The 19,120-nt window shown below is 43.7% G+C and overlaps 1 protein-coding gene across 4 annotated transcripts in view; it reads right to left on the bottom strand.

Moving 5' to 3' along the window:
- Positions 1-14,718, bottom strand: part of Tnr (tenascin R) — a 393,934-nt gene extending 379,216 nt beyond the window's left edge. For 3 of the 4 annotated variants that reach the window (XM_076941446.1, XM_034512991.2, XM_076941447.1), the window contains exon 1: positions 14,122-14,717. The gene's annotated coding sequence lies outside the window, so the exon portion shown is untranslated. Of the gene's footprint in view, positions 1-14,121 lie in introns of all 4 variants that reach the window. The other variant, XM_034512993.2, reaches the window with a different exon arrangement.
- Positions 14,719-19,120: the final 4,402 nt, after the last annotated feature.

The following is a 19,120-nucleotide window of genomic DNA, read 5'->3' as shown; positions in this document are numbered from 1 at the left end:
CTCAGAGGCCTATATCTGGTTTTTGACACTTGCTATTAAAGCTTCTTTCTTTTCTTGCCTGCTGCTCTCCATAAGTGCTACCACCTAACCTATTAATTCCTTATCAATCATTTATGTATAGGTGTGATTTAGTGCTCAGAGCCTTTCAAGTAAGACAGCGGCTGGCTCAGATTTTAATAGGCTATGGGGCAGGACGTTTTGAGGAAGGAACTGAATATTCAGTCTTGCGAAGCACATTACAGGGGTAAGAAGAGATATCTTCTGAGCACCTACTATGTGCTAAAGTCTGTCCATGGGAGTTGCATGGGTGATTCATTTGCAATGTCATTCTCTCCTCCTATTTATAACAGGAAGACTTAGAAAGAAATACCTGTTATTGACACACATTTCGTATTATTGAAGGTGGAAACCAGGGTCTAGATCAGAGCTATGGAGCCAGGCAGAAAAGTCCACATCAGAGAAGCATTCACAGATAAGCAGAGACAGTGAGACCCATCACGGAGGAGTCATAATACCAGCCCCCAAGCTGCCTCCCCAAAGCTCTTGTGTTGTGAATGTGTCTGGCTTTGCACTTTGCTTAAAGAGGTTCCTCCCTGGTAATGTTTGTGTTTCACTGTGTGCGTTTTTTGAAATAATAATTTAAATTTTTATTAGGTGTTCAAGCACAGGATAAACACCAGCATTTGAGTTACTGGTACTCAGATCAATAGTGAAACATTTTCCTAGAGTTGGGGCAACTGGCGTGAGAACCTTGGGCCTTATCATCTTTCTCGAAGAGAAGGGATTGAGTAAACAGAATGAACAATTTTCTTCAATAACTCACAGTTAAAGGAAACAAAATGGGCATTCAAGGCTTCTGCTGTGAGAGATCCTTTCTTCTTCCCACCCCTTCCCTCGTGCTCACTAAACAGTCTTGTCTTTAACTTATGTGATACCAATCACAGTGTTGCCATTTTCCGAGGACACTGGAGGAATCAGCAGGGAAGGCTGAAAACTGACCTCTTGTTGTTAAAGTGTGAAGAGCCTTCCAGCAATGGGAGGGGCCTGGAGGCTCTGCAGCCTCCTCCGCCCCCAACCTCCAACAGCCCCAAGTCCACAGTCTCTGGATTAGAGACAATGCAGAAAAGATGTGGTTAAATATAAAAGAACTCCTCAATTGTGGGTAGAATTTGGTTAAGCTGTGCCTTTTGTTCTCTTATGAAAGAGGTGACAGGCTTGCATGAACAACATAGTTTCAGATTTCACAGCTAAAGTTCTTCAAGCTGTTGGCAATTTTCCTTCATGCATATTGTGAGAGTAAAGATGAATTCTAGCCTCCTTCAACAACATAATCTCCCATCATGCCCATGACCACCCAACCATGACCCAGTGCTGCTACTCAAACTACAGCACCTTGATAGTCACGCCACCCCCAATGCTGCAAACCCTTAACATGAATAGTCCACATACCACCTCCTTTGCAGAAGCTAAACAAAGTGAGTCTTTCTCCTTCCCTCCCATTCTACACCACCCTCCTACAACACACAGTTGTTTCTTAGGCATTAGCTCTTCACACCGGGAATTACCTAGATGTACCCTTCTCTCTACTTTATCCAGACAAGATGCCCCTTGAAGACAAAGAACCAACTCCTAATCTAGCCACTGGCATAGTGACTGGCTCAGAGCCAGCCTTGAGCAACCACTGGCTGGAACAGATAATCCTGGGTGAAGACTCACTCACTCATTGACTGGGTCAGCCAGATTCTACGGCTCACAGACAGTTTAGGATAGGGAATATAACTGTAAGGCTAATAAAGTCCAGGTCTTACAGGGTGCATTCTACAGGGAGGGAACGGATAATAAAAAAGAAAATCATAGATATCTGATAAATAGACTATGATAAATTTATCATCATAGACTGATGATAAATGTGCTAAAGGAAAATAAAGCGGAAGGTGCATGGACAACTGTTGTGGGAGCAGACTTCTCTGTGGGGTGACACCTGAGGCTGATGACCTGCTGGCCTCCTGGCCTCCTGGCCTCAGGTCTGATGCAAAGGAGGGGACTAGCTTCCTGTGGAGTTGCGGCAGTGTGCAGTGAGGAGTGGGGATTGAGAGAGCCTATACTACTCAGACTACAAGAGATGACCTCATCATAGAAATTCAGCACTGATCTGTCAAGGGGTTACCTTGGAAAATACTGAAAATAAAAGAATGGGGGTGGGGGTGGGGAGCAAAGCCTCTAATGGCCCCGTCCATAATGCATGGAGCTGCTATAGTGCTTTAGGGAATCAGCTCTGTCCTCTAGGTGCAGACAAGTAATTTTTTGATCATTGTAATTTTGTGGGCCAGCTCAATCCCAGCACAAGGGGGGGGGGGGGCTGTACATAATTAAACAGTACAAGGTCAAGTGGCCATGATCTCCATTCTGCAACATATTACCTGTACCACCTTGGACAGTTCACTGAAACTCTAGAAATAGAAGCAATTTAATAATAGTCACATTGTTGAACTTTGAAAATATCTCTCTCTCTCTCTCTCTCTCTCTCTCTCTGTGTGTGTGTGTGTGTGTGTGTGTGTGTGCACTCACTTGGAAACCGGAAGATAATCTTGACCTGTCACTCTCCACCTTATTTCCTTCACACAAGTTTGGAGCAAAACTAGTTGCCGGCAAGTCCCAACCATCATCCTGCCTCTGTGACCCCACAGTCCTGGAGTTGCAGACAAGTGCAGCCATACCTTGCGTCTGAAACTCAGGTCCCCACGCTTACATAGCAAGTAAGTGTGAGCCATCTTCTGTGAAATTTTAATAGGATTGTGAAAAGTAAGAAAAGTAAGAAGCACAGCCTGAAAGGAACACTGGAGGATAGTAAATGTTTCCTTATTCAGCTGCCACAATCACCCTCCTCATCTAGGGAGCCCCTCATCCGCTGCTACAATCCACATTTCCTCATCACCCAAAGGCCCAGAGAGGTTACGTGACTACACTCAAGGGGCATAGCTAGGTAGAGGTAAGAACTGTGCTCAGGTTCATAATGTCCGGAATGCATAGTCTTTTATTCCCAAGTCTACATCCTCTTGCATGAAAGTAGTTATTCCGACCTGTGGTGAACCTGTTCGTGAATCTTCTCACCTTGGCTTGTGATACATCCCTTCCCAAAAGTTTCTACCCAGCACCTGATACAAGAACTTAAATACCAGCCCCAGGTCAGCCCTGTCCTCAAGCATGTCTACTCTGGGATGAGTCTGCTTTGGGCTCCATTTCTACCATGTCTGACACATGGTAGGTGGCTAGGAAGCATGGAACAATCTACCTATCTCTTTGTCCCACCCCCTGCTGTTGTCTTCACTCCTTGCTGCAGGGCAGGGACATGACTGAGCTGCCATTAAGCAGCTCTGAGCTCCAGACAGCACTACCTGTCTTCCCCTTAGCCTTCTGGGGGTCCTGGCTATCATGGCACTCGATTAATAACCTCAAAAGGAACAAACTGAGTAAAGTGGCACCTGTCACCCCCCCCCATCCCTAAGCTACATCAATCATTTGGGAATACACCGTGAGAATCTCATCTTGCACTATGTCAGTTCAGAGTTGAAAGAAACATTCCACACACAAAAGGCTAGTTACAAATTGTCCCCAGATGATCCCCAGGTGGCTAAGCCACAAGGTGAGGGAGACTTTGTCATTGGATAAGAACTGCATTCCTGTGAGACTGCATGAAGAAGAGATTTCCTCATCTCAAGGAGTTAGATGGTGCTTTGTTTAAAAAAAAAAAAAAAAAATCCACAAAGGTCAAGAGTCACAATGACTGCTCAGAGCCCAGGGAGAAAGTGCAGCTGCTGTGGTCTTCCTTTCAATCAGCCCTTTTCAAGGACTGACTCTCGCGCTTCCTGTATTAATCAAGAACCAGGGGATGCTACAGTGTTCCCAAGTGAAGCAGAGGAAGCATAGTCAATAAGAACTAAGGGTCTGGGTTCAAATACAGGTTCTTCTATTTATATGATCTAAGGAAAATCAGAAACTGTGTGCCTTTGTTTTCCTCCTATAAAATGGGAAGAACCATAACACTCAAAGGCAATTGTACAGACTAGTTTATGTTCACACAAGAAGTACTGGAGCCCGGTGGGCCTGTGCTTCTGAACAGTGGGCAGAGACACCTGTGGATCTAGCTGATGATTCATGAACCCAGGGCACCATGAACATCTACCTCCCACTTGTCTAGCTGCTACTCCCCAGGCATCCTAACTTGTCACTGGTTGCTGAGCCTGACTCCAGAGTGAGGTGTGGAACTTCAAGCATGAAAAAGGTCCTTCCCCTGATGAGGAATCCCTTAGCAACTTCCGACCTTAAGAACTAAGAGAGAAGAGAGCAGTGTGGTTCATGACGCATAAGCTGGGTGTCATATCTTCTCAATAGTCACAGTGTCCCAAGATATCTATGTCTTCCTAACACACCCCAGAGTCTGAGGATATCAAGTGGGCTTCTATGGCCCCTCGGTCTAATGTTGTCACTAGAGGCCCACAGGAGCCTGCTAGGAGAGCAGAGAAGCAGGAGAGAGTGAGTATACAGAGGCCACCTGTCTGCTGTCCCCATAGCCTCTAGCCACAAAGGAAGGAATGATAATGATGATGATGATGATGATGATGATGATGCCTGCTGAGTTCTGTTCCTAGCATCCATTCAGGTAACTGTAACTCCAGCCCCAGGGGATGTGACTCCCTCCTCTGGCCACCATAGGCACCTGCATTCATGTGAACACTCATACACATATACATATACTTTAAAAAGCCAATAAACCTTATAAAGAAAGGAAAGATGGCTCAATACTGCCTAGAGGCTTTTACTCCTGCAGCCAGGTTGGGATCACATGGTGCATCTCCAGCCTGGAGGGAGAAAATATGTCAAGGTAGTCTGAGCCCTTAATCCTCTCCCTTAAAATGCACCTTCTCTGCTGTAGGCATTCCCACCAGCTGAGAACTCCATGGATTGAAGCCCCTCACTACCTATGGGATGTTATAAGTCTCCTTGTGGAAACTGGCATCTTCTTGAATACAGTCAACAATTCGGAGAGGCAGCAACCATTTGTCACATCCCAAGTGAGAGGAAGTGGAGGCAATTGATTTCCCCCAGACAACTCAGGGATAGCTGGCAGAGCCAAGATGCAACTTCTGTCAGGGAGGGTTTCACAGGGTTGCCACATGCCCAACACACATGGCAAGAGAGGCAGGGCCAGAGGAGACACACAGAGCACAGGGATTGCTCAACTGGGCTTTGCAATTGTATCCCATCTGGAGCTATGAGGAGCAGAAACTGGCAGCTTCCAAAGCAGATGAAAAGCAAACCTTTCTCAAATTGTTTTATTGAAAGCCAGACTCCTGACTGTTTGAAGCTGCTTGATTTGGGCAATGCTTCTGCCTGTCTATGCTATTTGCTGCTGTTTTTAAACAGTCCTGGATGATAAGGGGAGTGTGCCTTTGTTGGGTGCCCATCTGAAGATGCTCAAGGGAACCTTTGTCTCCCTTGCCCTGCTGGTAGCTCCAGAGCCCGAGCAGCTGGCTCTTGAAAGAGTGTGGGGTGTGCACCCTCAGCTGGAAGCAGGCAAAAGGCCCTGTGCTGATCTGCACCTAAAGTAGATACAGATGAAGTCTTTTGCTTTTATAGTGAGTTTCACCAGCATTAAACTTCATTTATATCTCTATAAATATATACGGCTTTGAGCGGGAGCCTTGATGGCTGGCTTTATAAGTTCCATCTCTCTGTGGCACAACCTGGGTCACCGTGAGGGGAAATCCCCTTTATCCATGACACTGGCCTCTACCCTTTTCAACACATAGTCATTTGCAAGGCCCTCATCTGCTATTCAGGACCCTGTTCCTCTGCCCAGCTGGACATCCACATCTACCAGCACAAGACAAACATAATTCCCTGCATCGTCACCCCTGCTCACAGCTGGCCAGCTGTCAGAGGAGGTAAAGAGGAGATGGTGCTGTCAGCCCTCCCCACCTGTCCCTCAGCCAGTCACTGCTGTTGACCTTGGCATTGACACATCCACAGGGGACACCGGGAGGCACTTACACAGGACAGGCAGGCTTATTAAAGTGTGTGTTCTACAGAAATCCGTTTAGATAAATAGTCCGTCCACACCGTCACTGGTGCTCAGCAGCTACGTGGTTTACATTACTCCATCAGGCAAGCAGCGGCTTCTCTCCCGATGCACTTGAGGAGATAAATTCAAGGTAATCTATATAAACCCAAGGCTTTGAAATTGCACACCGTCAAAAGATTCAAACAATTACTAGAACCCAGCCAGGAGGTGGCTGCTAGATGTTCTTCTTATGGAAAACATAATTATAAAGGAAGGGGACTGTTTCATAAATAAAACTCAGAATGGTAGAAGAACCTGGAGGGAGGGGAAAGGGGGGAGAAAGAAAGGCAAAGACTTGAAGTCTCCAGCAGAGTAGGGCTCAAACCCCAAGTGTCTCCTTAAGGTTCAAATTAATTTCGGTCTGGTACAATTTCTCCATAATTAATTGTCAAAAGGCAGCTTTCAGATATTTTAAAATATCGGCCTGTTGTCTTTTTTTTTGTGCTAAAAGAGTAGAAAAAAATAGCACAATACATCTTCCTAAAGTCAAGGTGACGTAAAACAAGGACGACCCAGCCCATTAGCACTTGAGAAGGGTATAAAATCCAGGTCAACCCAGATAATTATTCGCTTGTTAAGATGCCAAGTACCCAGGGTCTGCACCCAGTCTGCAGGTCACATTAAATAGCAAATGATACCATTGTTCTTAAGAAACAGGTTCCGTGTCAGCACTGTTCTAGGCACTGGGATTTGTTCCTTACTTAATTCTCACGAGAACTCCTTACAGATAACATGAGAGTATCTATAGTTTCAGAAAAGCTGATGGATGTGAGGAAGTCTGATAAGGAATCTCACACTATAATAGATTCAGTAATTGTCTGAGGTCATCATAGGTCAGGGTGTGGTAAAGCAGTAACTTAAAGTCAAGTTTCCAAGTCTGTGTTTCTTGCTTCTTTGTGTGTATATGTTTATTTGTGAATACATCTATTTATGTCTATATATGTGTGCATGTGTGTGTGTGTGTGTGTGTGTGTGTGTGGAGTCCAGGGTTTTTTTTAATTGCCTCCACCTTCTTCTGGAGACAAAGTCTTCCTCACTGGCCCAAAGCTTGCTAATTTGGCTGGACTGACTGTGTAGTGAGCCACAGAGATCCACTTGCCTTACTCTCTAGGGTTGGGATCGCAAGCATGCCACTGTGTCCTTCTTATACCATACTTTGGATTGAACTCAGGTCCCCATTCTTGTACAACAAATCTTTTAAAGAATGTGGCATTTCTCCAGTTCCTAAAATGTATAGCCCAGGCTGGCCACAAGTCTGTGATCCTCCTGCCTTTACCTTACCAGCTTTGGCCTACTGGTATACACCCCAACGGGCTTTTGTCCTGTGGGTTTTTTACATGTGCACTTCAAGGTAAAAGAAAGCAGAGGTAAGCCACAAGTCCACGGTTCAAGCCAGCCCTGTGCCCATTAGTCATGCAGCCTGGGGCAAGATAACCTTTCTGAACCTCTTGGCTTTATGCCGCTCATCAATGCATTCTCTTTCATAATCATCATAAGGGTTCAGGTTTGGGGTCTCCCCTTTTCCTTAGGCTGGGGAAGGTTCTCTTTGCTGTTGTGATTCCAGGGTTGCAAGGATTAAATAAGAGAATTACTATGCAACATCGTCACAGTTGATCTCATGGAGAAATTTCAACCTGAGAGTGGTTGAACTTAAAACTGTGAGAACCAAGTGAGATATAACACTGCAGGGCCTGAGCCAGAGCCAAGCAAACCATGAACACTCCATAAATCATGGCTGTTATTACTAAAAAGGGGGAAAGTGTGGAAGCTCTTGAACTTTAGCTGAGCAAGTCATTGGAGGCCACAATGCCTCAATTTCCTCATCTGTAAAAATGGGAATAATATATATCATGTTTAGCCATCTAAATGATACAGAGTATTAAAAGCACTTATTAATCATAATAGTAAAAACATATATCAAAGGCATTCTTCACACCAAGTACTTGACTAACATGCATAGCTAATACTCAGTGAATGTTGGCTAATCATGTACATAATCAATAGAAAGACAAAAGCAGCTAGAAATGAAATGATTTTAGCTAAATTTGGATCACAGGCCAAACTCCAGCTTAGAGATTTTGTTAAGTTGCTGTCAGGTATAGACACCCTGGTTGCTACGTATCCTTGAGTCAATGTTCCAGGCATCTTCTTTTTTGTCTCTTTCTCACCATGTAGCACGATAGGAACACATGCCCACCTCCTGGGTCTGGATAATGACCTTCTACTGAATCATCTACAGTCAATTCATGCATATCTATTAAACCAAATCAAGTGAGCTTGGAGGCGCCCTTCCCAAAAGATAAGGATCCCTGCGTGATCAGGGTAGCACCCTTCAGAATACTGTAATGAGTCTGTGGACTCCCTTGTGCAGACTTCAGAAGCCCCTCTGTTATTACTGTTAAACAGTAGAGCCCAAAGCTTAAGCAGGACGAATGTGCCTCTCCCTGCCTCCTAGAGTCTCTCTGGGATACAGCTGGGGCACTTCGGGGGATAGAGATTTGGGACTCCAGTTCACTTTCACTGTCTCTGTCTGTCTCACATACCAGTGATGCCTACGTGCAGGAAACAGACCCAGGCCATCCACATATGCTAGCTTCACGTAGCCTCTCCAACTTGCTTCTAGAAACTACCTGTTCAGGCTTATCAGGAAAGGGAATGATTTTAACTCAGATCAGTGCTTTGATCAGAGAGGTGACCTGCCCATTGTCTGGAGAGTAAGACAGAAGCACAGAAGCAAATGAGTGTTTATACACAGATAAATGGTGATACACACACACACACACACACACACACACACACACACATATGTATATATATATATATATATATATATATATATATATATATATGTTGTAAAAAGGAAGGAAATTCTGATACCTGCTGTACAATGGATGGATTTTTAATATGTATCATACTTGGAGATAGATAGGTGGGAATCCAGAGAGATGTCTCAGAAGATAAAAGTACTCAGCCTGATGACCTGAGTTTGATTCTTGGAACCCACATAGAAAAGCTTTATGGGGAGATACATCAGCACCAGTAGTTCCATCACTCCTATGGGAGGTGGAGATGAGAGAATCACGCAGAGGCTCACAGGCCAGCTATGCTGGAGTATGCTGTATGGCAGAAAAAGAAAGAGATCCTGCCTCAAAAGCAAGGTGGAAGGGAGAACTGAGTCCCATAGTTAACTCTGACCTCCACATGTGTACCACGGAATGTGTGTCCACCCTACTCCAAACACACATGCTAGCAATAAAGATAATAATTTGTAAGTGTGGGATACAAAAGGATAAAATTAGATGATTCCATCTGTATGATGTGCCTAGATCAGACTTGCAAAGTGGTGGCTGGCAGAGATTGGGGAAGGAGGAAATGGAAGTTATTATGAGAGTTTCAGCTCGGAGTGATGACACTGTGTGAATGTGTGTGCTGGCTATGGTTACACACTAGTCAAAAGCACTGTAGGCCACTAAATTGGAGTCACCCAAAAGACAAATAAATAAGTAAATAAACAAACGAATAAATAAATACATGCAAATTAGGGCGAATAAAAAGATGCAAAGCAAAGAGAACATGGCTGTTAAGGTCTATTGGTCTATCTGCCAACTGATGTACACATTACTCCCTATGGTAAAGATGTATCAGTACAATTCTAGCCAAAAATAACATTCAAGACAAAGCTTTAATGAGCCCTGCATGTAGTTGGAAATAGATTTGAAACAACTTTCTTACACTCCTTCTTGCCCTGCCCTTAAGAAGATGCAATACTACTTAGGGGCAAATCTCATCTTTAAAAAGTGAAAATCAAAAGCAAGATAAAGCAACAACGACTTCTGCCAAGTCATCTACTCCAAGTGCCTTTGGGGACATCATTCACCCTTTGAAATTCTTCTACCTAGATTTAGGGCTCTACCCTTTGGCCATCTTTTAGTTCTTCATACTGTGTAGCTTAGCAGCTTACACTGCCCATTGTGAGATATCATCTGAGAGAGATGACCCAGGACCCTTCCTGTAGAAGAACTGGCTTGATGAATCCTTTAAGGAAGATGAATTCAGAAGGACAATATCCTAAAAGAAAGCACTGTAGGAATATCTTCAAATAGAGGTATGCAGAAGGCTACTGACCATGTGAATGGATCTATGTTTTACACAGACAAAATTTGAGGACTCATGTGCTGATTGATCTGGCAGAAACTCTGTTCTTAGTTGAAGACCTCAAGTTCAATTGTGTACAATGCCTCAACTCTGACTAGTTGTCCTTAGAGTAGAGATAGGATGGAAGAGAATTAGCAAGATGCCATGATAACACACACACACACACACACACACACACACACACACACACACACACCTGCACAAATAAAAATTAACAAAGTCACCTTTTGGTGACTCCATTATCTCTTAATGACAAATAGGAAACTGCACTTATTACAGAAGCAAAAAGCCCAAAGATGGAAGCAAGTTGAATGGAATGCCAATGGATAGAACTGGAAAGCTATAGATACATGAGGCCAACATCTAGTTTCTGGTTTTAAAGCCACTCTTAAATAATGAGGATAAATGCACATACCCCACCCAGGTCTTTGTGAATGAAACTGTATTTCATGGTGCAAGAACTATTACTGTAAACGAGCTCTTTCTCTCTCTCTACTCGGCTCACATGGGTAGTCTCTCCTCAGCTCATTCTTGGGAGACCAGTTGAAGTGACTCATGACCATACACCTGAAGCCAAATTCTATTTTTTTAATAATGATTTCTATCTCATATTTCCCAGTAGCACCATCAAATAAACTCAGATAATCTCAAAGGCAGGAACTTGCAAGGTCTTCTGGGAGAGACTATTTGGATTTAATTGTTGCCTTTAATACACACAACTGAAATAACTATTTTCTACTACCATGACACCACACAAGCTGGGATGCAGCACATACCCCTCCCTTACCTTTGCTGTCACCCATCTAGAATCATTAAACTTAGAACCTGGGATGTCCATAAGAAAGTCCAAGATCCACATAGCACATCTATCATGTAATGCAATCAGCGTATTTATATTGCACAGTGCAGCCATTTGAGCTATGATGGTAGCATTGAACAAGAAAGGGACTGCAGAAGAAAAGGTAGATTGGAAAGAAGCATGCAGGAACTTTCGTATATTTGGGGGCAGGGGTAAAGGTCAAATATTCATTTTGACACAGTTGTCAAAACTTTCTAATCCAAGTAGTCACTTTCTGTCTGTTACATGCAAATTATATCTCAACTATAAAAGGAATGGTTACCCATTTGAGTAAAAGATGGTCACTTATAGTGATATACAGAGAATAAAGCTTTATTTATAAAAGGACAAAGGATAGATGATAAAGGATGCTGGTTTCATCCTTCCCTCCATCTTTTCCTAGCATGTCTTATTTCTCTATGTCTCAGAAGCAGCCTAGCAGAATTCCTTTTGTTCAGTGAGGGAAAGACAGATGTGAGTATACAGTAACCTTCTCTCCAGAATCCTGGCAGGTATAAGAGAAGAGGCTTCTGGGAAAGTAGAGGCTTTATGTGTTTAGTGGGTTTGTGCCATTTCTCACTCCTTTAGGTGGTAGAAATCCAACCATTTCCTGACCCTTGGTTATCCTCCTCTATCTCAAACCACAGAGGACTCAATGAAGGTGGCCCCATGAAGGATCCCATGTCAGCAAAATGAACAAACATTCCAAACTCACACATCTATGGCAATGAGTTCTAGGAAAGGGCCTCTACCTGGCACTCTGAGGTAAAGGGAATGTGAACACTGGGTACATGACTTCAGTTCATCCTGGAGGCTGGCAGCCCAGGACTCCTTGTTACCACCACAGAGAGCTCTTCACTTGGTTTCAGAGCATCAGCAGCATGGTAAGATGTCTGGTTGATTCTCCTTCTTCCCCAAGGAGAACCCACTGTTTCACAAGGAATTCACTAACAAGCTTTGCTTGTGCATGTGAACTGCAGGGTGGCAAGTTCTCACTCTCCCATACACGAGCACTTCTGCACTTACAGGTGAGGAGATTAGTACATCAGAAGTTCTGTTTCTGCTTTTGCCACTCTCTACCCCAGTGAGTGTTTCCCCTGTTTAAAAATGAACCCAATAATGTTACTGGCCATGTTTTATTTTCAGAGAGAGGGTGTAGGGGTATTGATAAGATAATTGTGACATCTGTAACAAATAGCATCTTGAAGAGAGGCTCCTTTGCAAGGGCACGGCTTTTTAAGCATTCAGGGACATGTGATACAGAAATCCATCCACTTACTGGTACAAACTGGAGGGATGGGAAGGAAAGGACGGAATATGAATGAGTCTGTGTTGGCTTCTGATTATCTAAAGTTTCATGTTTCAATCTTTTTCTACCATTACAACCTCTGAAATCTCTGTCTTTCCATCTCTACATCCATCTGCCATTCATTCTAAAGACACACTGAAGTTTCTAGATCTGATGCTGATAAACACAGGGTGGGGGTAATGAGAAGAAAGGTGGTACTGTTTCTTTCAGAACTGTGTCTCCCACCAAGGAGGTTCCCACAATCCAAAGTAAAGAGCACTTTCCTCATCTTGGAGAAAATCCCAGGATATTAAATTAAAAACGTAACACAAAACATCACAGGAAAAAGGCCTGTGTCTAACTCCACCTATCAGCTCCTACCCCACCCCATTAGGAAAAGGGTGAGCAGAACCTCAAAGGGTTAGAGGCCAACCAAGTTGAGGCTTTATTTTGAAAGAAGCTGTACGTCTCTCTTGGGATACTGGGTCCCAGGAAACTTTGGTGATTGAAGAAAGGCCTCAAGACCACTTGTTGAGTGGCTTCATGCAGGTAGGGCTGAGTAGAACTGGGGGACATGAGGGCAGGCAGATAGTGTCTCTAAGGAAAAAAAGCAAGACAGGTAGAAGTAACTTACTGAAAGTATTTAGGGGGGGAGGAAGGAAAAGGAGGAGAAAAAGACAGAGACAGAGAGACAGAGATGCAGAGAAAAATAGAGATAGAACATGAAAAAGCAGTAGAATGTAGTAATGTCAATCTCCCATCTGTGGAGCCCCTAGAGTCCCTGGGTGGGAGTTGGAGAAGAAATTTTTACTTTTGGGCCAGTCAGTGTTTTCTCCTGACTCTCTAGGCAAGTGGAGACAAACCCTTTCTTCTGGGCTGTTTGTCATTGACAAATGCCCCCAGGAAATAAGGGAGAATAGACTTTTTTCCCTCTTTCCAACCAAGGATAAGAAAAAAGTAGACAGTATTTTCTGCCTGCTTACAAACAGTATAATTCGAACCAGCCAGCCCTTGTCCGGCTGAACATTTTCCTTGAAGCATGAAATTAGAGACCTCAGCCCCAAATCTACCCCCAGCCTTGGGCTAACCTGTTGCACCTACCCACCATGAACTGACACCAGGAAAGGAAGCAAAGGGTCAGGTTAGGCTGTCACCACAGCAAGAATCCAAGTAATCCGGGGGGGGGGGGGGGAAATGGCATTTTAAAATTCGCTTCTCTAAGCTCCCTCCTGGAAGCACAACTTTTAACTCTACCTCTATTCCTATGCCCCAGGCTTGCCCTGTAACACTTTCCCATTACCTAGGGCTGATTATGAAAGAGTTAATTAAGGAAAATCCAGGACTCTTTTCCCCAAACCCTCCCTCTCAGCTACATATAAAAAGGACAGCCTCATAGGGAGACTAGCACAATTACAAGCCTGCTAGCTCCGACCTCACCTGTCTTATGCAACAGTGCACACACACACATTTGCTCAAGCTCACTCCCAAGGCCAAGGTCCACATCTCCCTCTAATTCGGTAGACACAGTTTTTGCGCCTTTCTCCCCCCCCTTTTTTTTCTTCCTACGCAGAACCCAGCTTTCCCCAGCTTTCCCAGCAGCCTAAAGAGATATAACCTTAAAGCCAAACGGCTTGAAGAACAGACATGCATCTAATCGCTCTCCGTGGTGCTGAAATTTCGCTAGCAAGGAAACAGAGGAGCGCAGTACTCTGGACTTACCCCGGTTGGGGGGTGGGTAGCCGGAGAGGGAGAGCGAGAGCAGCTTCCTGGGCAGAGAATTCTTGTCTGTTCGGGCTGGTGCCAGCTGATGCGCTCACCTAGAGCGCCCACCTCTCTCCCTCTCTTCCCTTCCTTCTTCTTTTTTTTTTTCTGAGAGGCAGAGAGAAGGCTTCACGAAAGAAACGAAACAGCAGCTGGTAGGTCTACCAGTAGAAGGAGAGAAGAGGTAACCAAAATAAGACCAAAAAGTCAGATAGCTTTACTCCACTCGTGGTAATTTCTTGAGTCAGGGGGGACCTCTTCTTTCCCTGTCTCTGAGGCTGCTCCGGCTCTGTCTCTGCGTGTTGAGCCAACAGCCTTAGCACAGTCGGTTCCTGCCTCTGACGTGAACGAGATGAGGAAGCCTGGGACCGCTCTGCTGTCTCTCACAAGCTCTCTCTTTTCCCCTCTTACTGAAATTTCAGCAGCATATTTTTAAGCTGTTTTCCCAGCCTTCTACAAGTAGCCCCCTAGTGGACAGAAAAGCAACGTGTCTTTGGTCCTCTTGAACAGTCTGAGTTCAGGCACAGGAATCTCCCCACACCCACAAACTCTTGGAGGTTGCTTTTCTATAGCCAAACAGTCCCGGTCCTGATGGAGACAGAAACTTCCTGCTGGTGAGCATTTGGGAAGACAGAGGGAGAATCAGGGTCTTTTGCAGATCCTTTTCCTGTGATTGCAGTAGGAAAGTATGATATAGTATTGGGGTAGGAGGTGGGTATGTCTTTAGGATAAATGTTTGGAACAGGTTCAATTGTAAGGGTCTCAAGCTGGCTAAAGCCCTAATAAATCCCCCAAAACTCAATTGACAACCAAGTGAGGACCGGGTTAAAATTGAAGTATCACCCTTGGTACCCAGCTACCTCTGGTCTCTGGAGCATCTAGCACAATTCAAGAACAGGAGTGCCTACCTAAAGAACCAGGCTATGTAGGGAAAAAAAAAAAAGAAAAAAAAAGACATCAATTGATGCTCCACTCAACCCCATAATGTGGGTTTTTGGAAAGCTAAGAAAAACAGGCAGGAATACACAATATGATAGTATCTCAGATTCAGAGACAGGACTGGCCTTGTTGGTATCCATAGAGAAAGTTGTCAGAAAAAGGCAAAAGGAGGTCTCTGCTCAGACTTGCAAAAGCTAGCTTGCACTCGCTGTTAACTGCCCAGTCACTCAGCCACCTGGAAAGTGCTTTAAAACTTAGGTCTACAGAATCAGTCTTAGTCTTCGCTGCCACTTGTGCACAACATATTATGCTTCTCTGTGGCTCAGTGCCACTGTTTGTAAAACGTGGATAATGCTGCCCCCTCCCTACTGAATAGAAATGCTGAAGGATCAGAGTAATATACAGCTGACAGGAAATTTAAATCCAGTCTCATACAAATGCTTTTCTTATATTTGATTTACCCTTGACACATAATAATAGCTAACTTTATGCAGCATTTGTACCAACTGCTAAGCATTGCTTCTAATACTTACAGACAACATCTCATTTAACTTATACATTAATCCTACAATGCAAATGCTCCAATTTCATCTTTTAGGCTTAGGAACCAAGGCAGAGAGGGATAAAATTACTTGTTCAGGATAACAAAGCTAGTGCAGATCAGGAGGCTGGACCGTTGGCCATGGAGTCTGGAGCTTCTTCTTCTGGAGCTAACTTTTATGCCACTTTATAAGTAACAATATTTAAAGTAAATACAAGATAATACCTACAAGTGATCATTGTTGGTATTCTAAATAAAGTGCCTAGGATGTTACAATGAATTTGCATGTGGCTGAGTTTTAAATAAAATACTTACAACTATATGTGCCAAATGAACTGTGGGGAATGCTATTGCTTTTGAAAAATCTGCTAAGAAAATACATTCTCTTAGAGATCTGGGCAGTTTCACAGATACAAAAACCAGTTGTGAATCTCATGAAATTGGAAAGTACTGGGTATTAGTAACAATTCAGAGGACACATTATTTAATTTTTACACCTAAAGCAGATCGTTGCCTGGAGCCTAATACAGTACTAGGATGGAGCCAGCAATTTGGTGAGCTGAACTCCTGCAATGGCAGCTAATGAGAAGCAAGTAAGATGTGGGCATCATCTTCAGAATTTCAGTCCTGAATTCCTTACCTAATATAGCTTGCTTTAAGAAATCTTTGGATTAAAAGGAATGAGGAAGAGCAAGGATGGGATTTGATGTTTTGCAAATCACAGTCCCCATTTTTATGGAGTTTGCAGTTTCTCAAAGTGGAGAGAAAGGGCAGAGACCAGGCAGTTCAGAGGCCGATGCCGAGGCACGGGCAGAGGCAATGTAATAAATGAGAACACAGACAAAAAACAAACAAACAAACAAACAACCTAACTTAACCAGAGGGCTGCAGGCTTTCCATGGAGCACAGCATCTAAGCTGAGACTGGAAGCCTGAGAGTTATCTCAGCCAGGGGCAGATGAAAAACTGAAGCTGAAGGCATGGCAAACTCAAGGGGCTGAAGAGAGAAGGTTGTAAACCTGGCAGGGTGAGTATTACCTGCCATTTACAAATGAGGAGGCTGGGGTCACGCAAATTAGCTAGCTTTCTAACAATCACTGTTGCTGTAAGAGTAGGCTCTCAAATCAAAAGCATGTGCGTTTGACTCTAAAATTATGATTATCCTATGTGAGATGAACTTTCTCTTTTCTCTGGAGTGCACATACAGCTCTGTAAGTATTCTAACACACACAGAAACTGAGCAAGTGTGTGGCTTCTGCAAAACCACCAAAAGAACCGGTGATCAATGATCATCAGAAAAGAAAGCCACAAGGAAACACTAGTCAGTTCAGAACAGGAGCACCTGAAGGGAGAACAATTGTTTCTACTGCATGTGAAATTGCCAAGTACATTAAAAAGTGGGACTATTTCAGAACTGCAAAGATATTGGACACTTGATTTTGAATGGGGCAGGATACAAAGAGAATAGGATAGTTTTACATTAAATTCTGTGAGCAGGAGGAAGGAGTTCTGCTATCTGAGAAGGCTCAGGAAATGGACATTAATCTAGACCTTAATGAATTTGGGTTCTGAAACTTATCCTCTCTTGCTCTCTACAATCCATGCATGGAAAACGTGAGATCAGAGTTGTCTGAAAGAAGAGTAGAACATTTAAGAAAGAGAGGGTAAATCATTGGAGATATAAAAATACCCTTCTCTATACTGTCATTCTCTACCTTTTTTTTTTTTTTTTTCAGAAAAAATTGAAGTATCACCCTTGGTACCCAGCTACCTCTGGTCTCTGGAGCCATAGGATAGTTCGTCACCATGATTTACCTTCCTAAAGAAAAGCTATGTCCCAGTCAACATTACAGAAAGTTCTAGAGTCCACGCTTTTGGAACTTAAGGGTAGACACAGAACTCAGAAAATCTAGCTATGTCTTTTTAATAAGAATAGGGAAAACTGAGGGTTCCACTTTGGAACATGGTAAATATAGAGTGGCAATGAAAATCTTGGCTTCAAGGGTAACCAAGGCCAAACACCGTCCCTGCAGTGTTACGAGCTAGAAGTAGCTGGTTGTAAACGTGAGACAAAGGGGACAAGAAAACTTGACTCATGGACAGTCTATGTGATTACCACCCAAGGCTGTCTTATGGGAGAAGTTGTTGAGAGCAAGCCTTCCTGTTTTCTATGTAATGTCTTTTCCAGAACCTTGTGTTTACATGGCCACAGTAATACAGGATTATAAATAATTATCCTTCTCTCCTACAAGGACATTAATTCCTTGAAGGCCAAGACAATGTTTGCCTGCAGGGAGTATTTGAAGTACGGTGGGATTCTGTGGGTCCAGGATACAGAGGATGTTATGGAAGAGGAAAAGAGCAAATGAGGATGGAAACTGAGGCAGGAGAGGAGTGGGAATTCTCTCTTTTGTGTTTGTTGCTCCACAATATTTTTCCCACAGGAAAAGTAAGGGATCCTACATACCTCATGCCATCTTAAAATGACACTAACCGACACTGGAAAGAAAATCTCAATTATGCCTGCACCTTCCCCTATGATTACAGCAGACAAGCCATTCCCACATTCTGCAGATAGAAGGATGAAAGTGATATTATATAGGTAGGAAGCTCAATGGCCAGAAAATAAGCCAGTCCTTTGTGGGACCGTCCTTCACAGTCCCACAGTCCTCTAAGGCAATGAAGCAGCTTAGTCCTGTCTTGCGGTATGAGAGACAAGAGTGTGCAATGTCTACAATCTCTGAATCCTTATGTATAGTCCCATGCCACGAACCCTGGCCATGGGCATACATGGATAAGTTCTACTTCTGCAATGACTGTGAGTTCATGGCTTCTCAGTTTCTATGGTACAGATGATCAAGAGTCGCACATTTCGACCATACAATAGAATCTGCCCTTGGACTTTCAGACCTTTAGCATAAGGAACTCACCCCTCATTTTGCTCTTGTGGTCTGACTGAAGAGAAGAGCTGAAAGGAAATTTGCCAACATGGAGAGTTGTATAATAACGGAGTCTTCTAAACATGGCCCAACTAAAGAATGGCCATTTGTCAAGACATTGTAGGGACATTTAGGCATTGAAGAAAATGGCTCATTCATTCCCTTTCAACTCTGATGATACAAGTTGGATTGGCCTAATTGCTATGAGTTGTGTTTGGAAGGAACTATTTCAGGATCTTGGAGATAGAGAGATGAATTTTTTTTTTTAAAGCTTTCCATAAGGACAATGTGGCTCAAATGCTCACCCCCACAATGAGGCAGAGAAGGTCCTGCATGCTAAGACTGCACTTGGGTTCTGTCCCAGCCTGACTCAGCAGGAGTTGGTGACCTCATTGCATGATGAGGATAATGTCTGGAGAGAACTCTGAAGGGACAGCTGCTGGCTATGGAGACAGGAAGACTGGGGCTACAGGCAGACACTGGCTAGGGGAAGAACTGCAGAAAATGCCTCAGAAAGTTTTTAAAAAAAAACAGCATTG

The sequence above is a fragment of the Arvicanthis niloticus genome, chromosome 10 (genome assembly GCF_011762505.2).
Source record: "Arvicanthis niloticus isolate mArvNil1 chromosome 10, mArvNil1.pat.X, whole genome shotgun sequence".
Classification (NCBI taxonomy): Eukaryota; Metazoa; Chordata; class Mammalia; order Rodentia; family Muridae; genus Arvicanthis; species Arvicanthis niloticus.
This window is presented reverse-complemented; position numbering and strand designations above follow the sequence as displayed.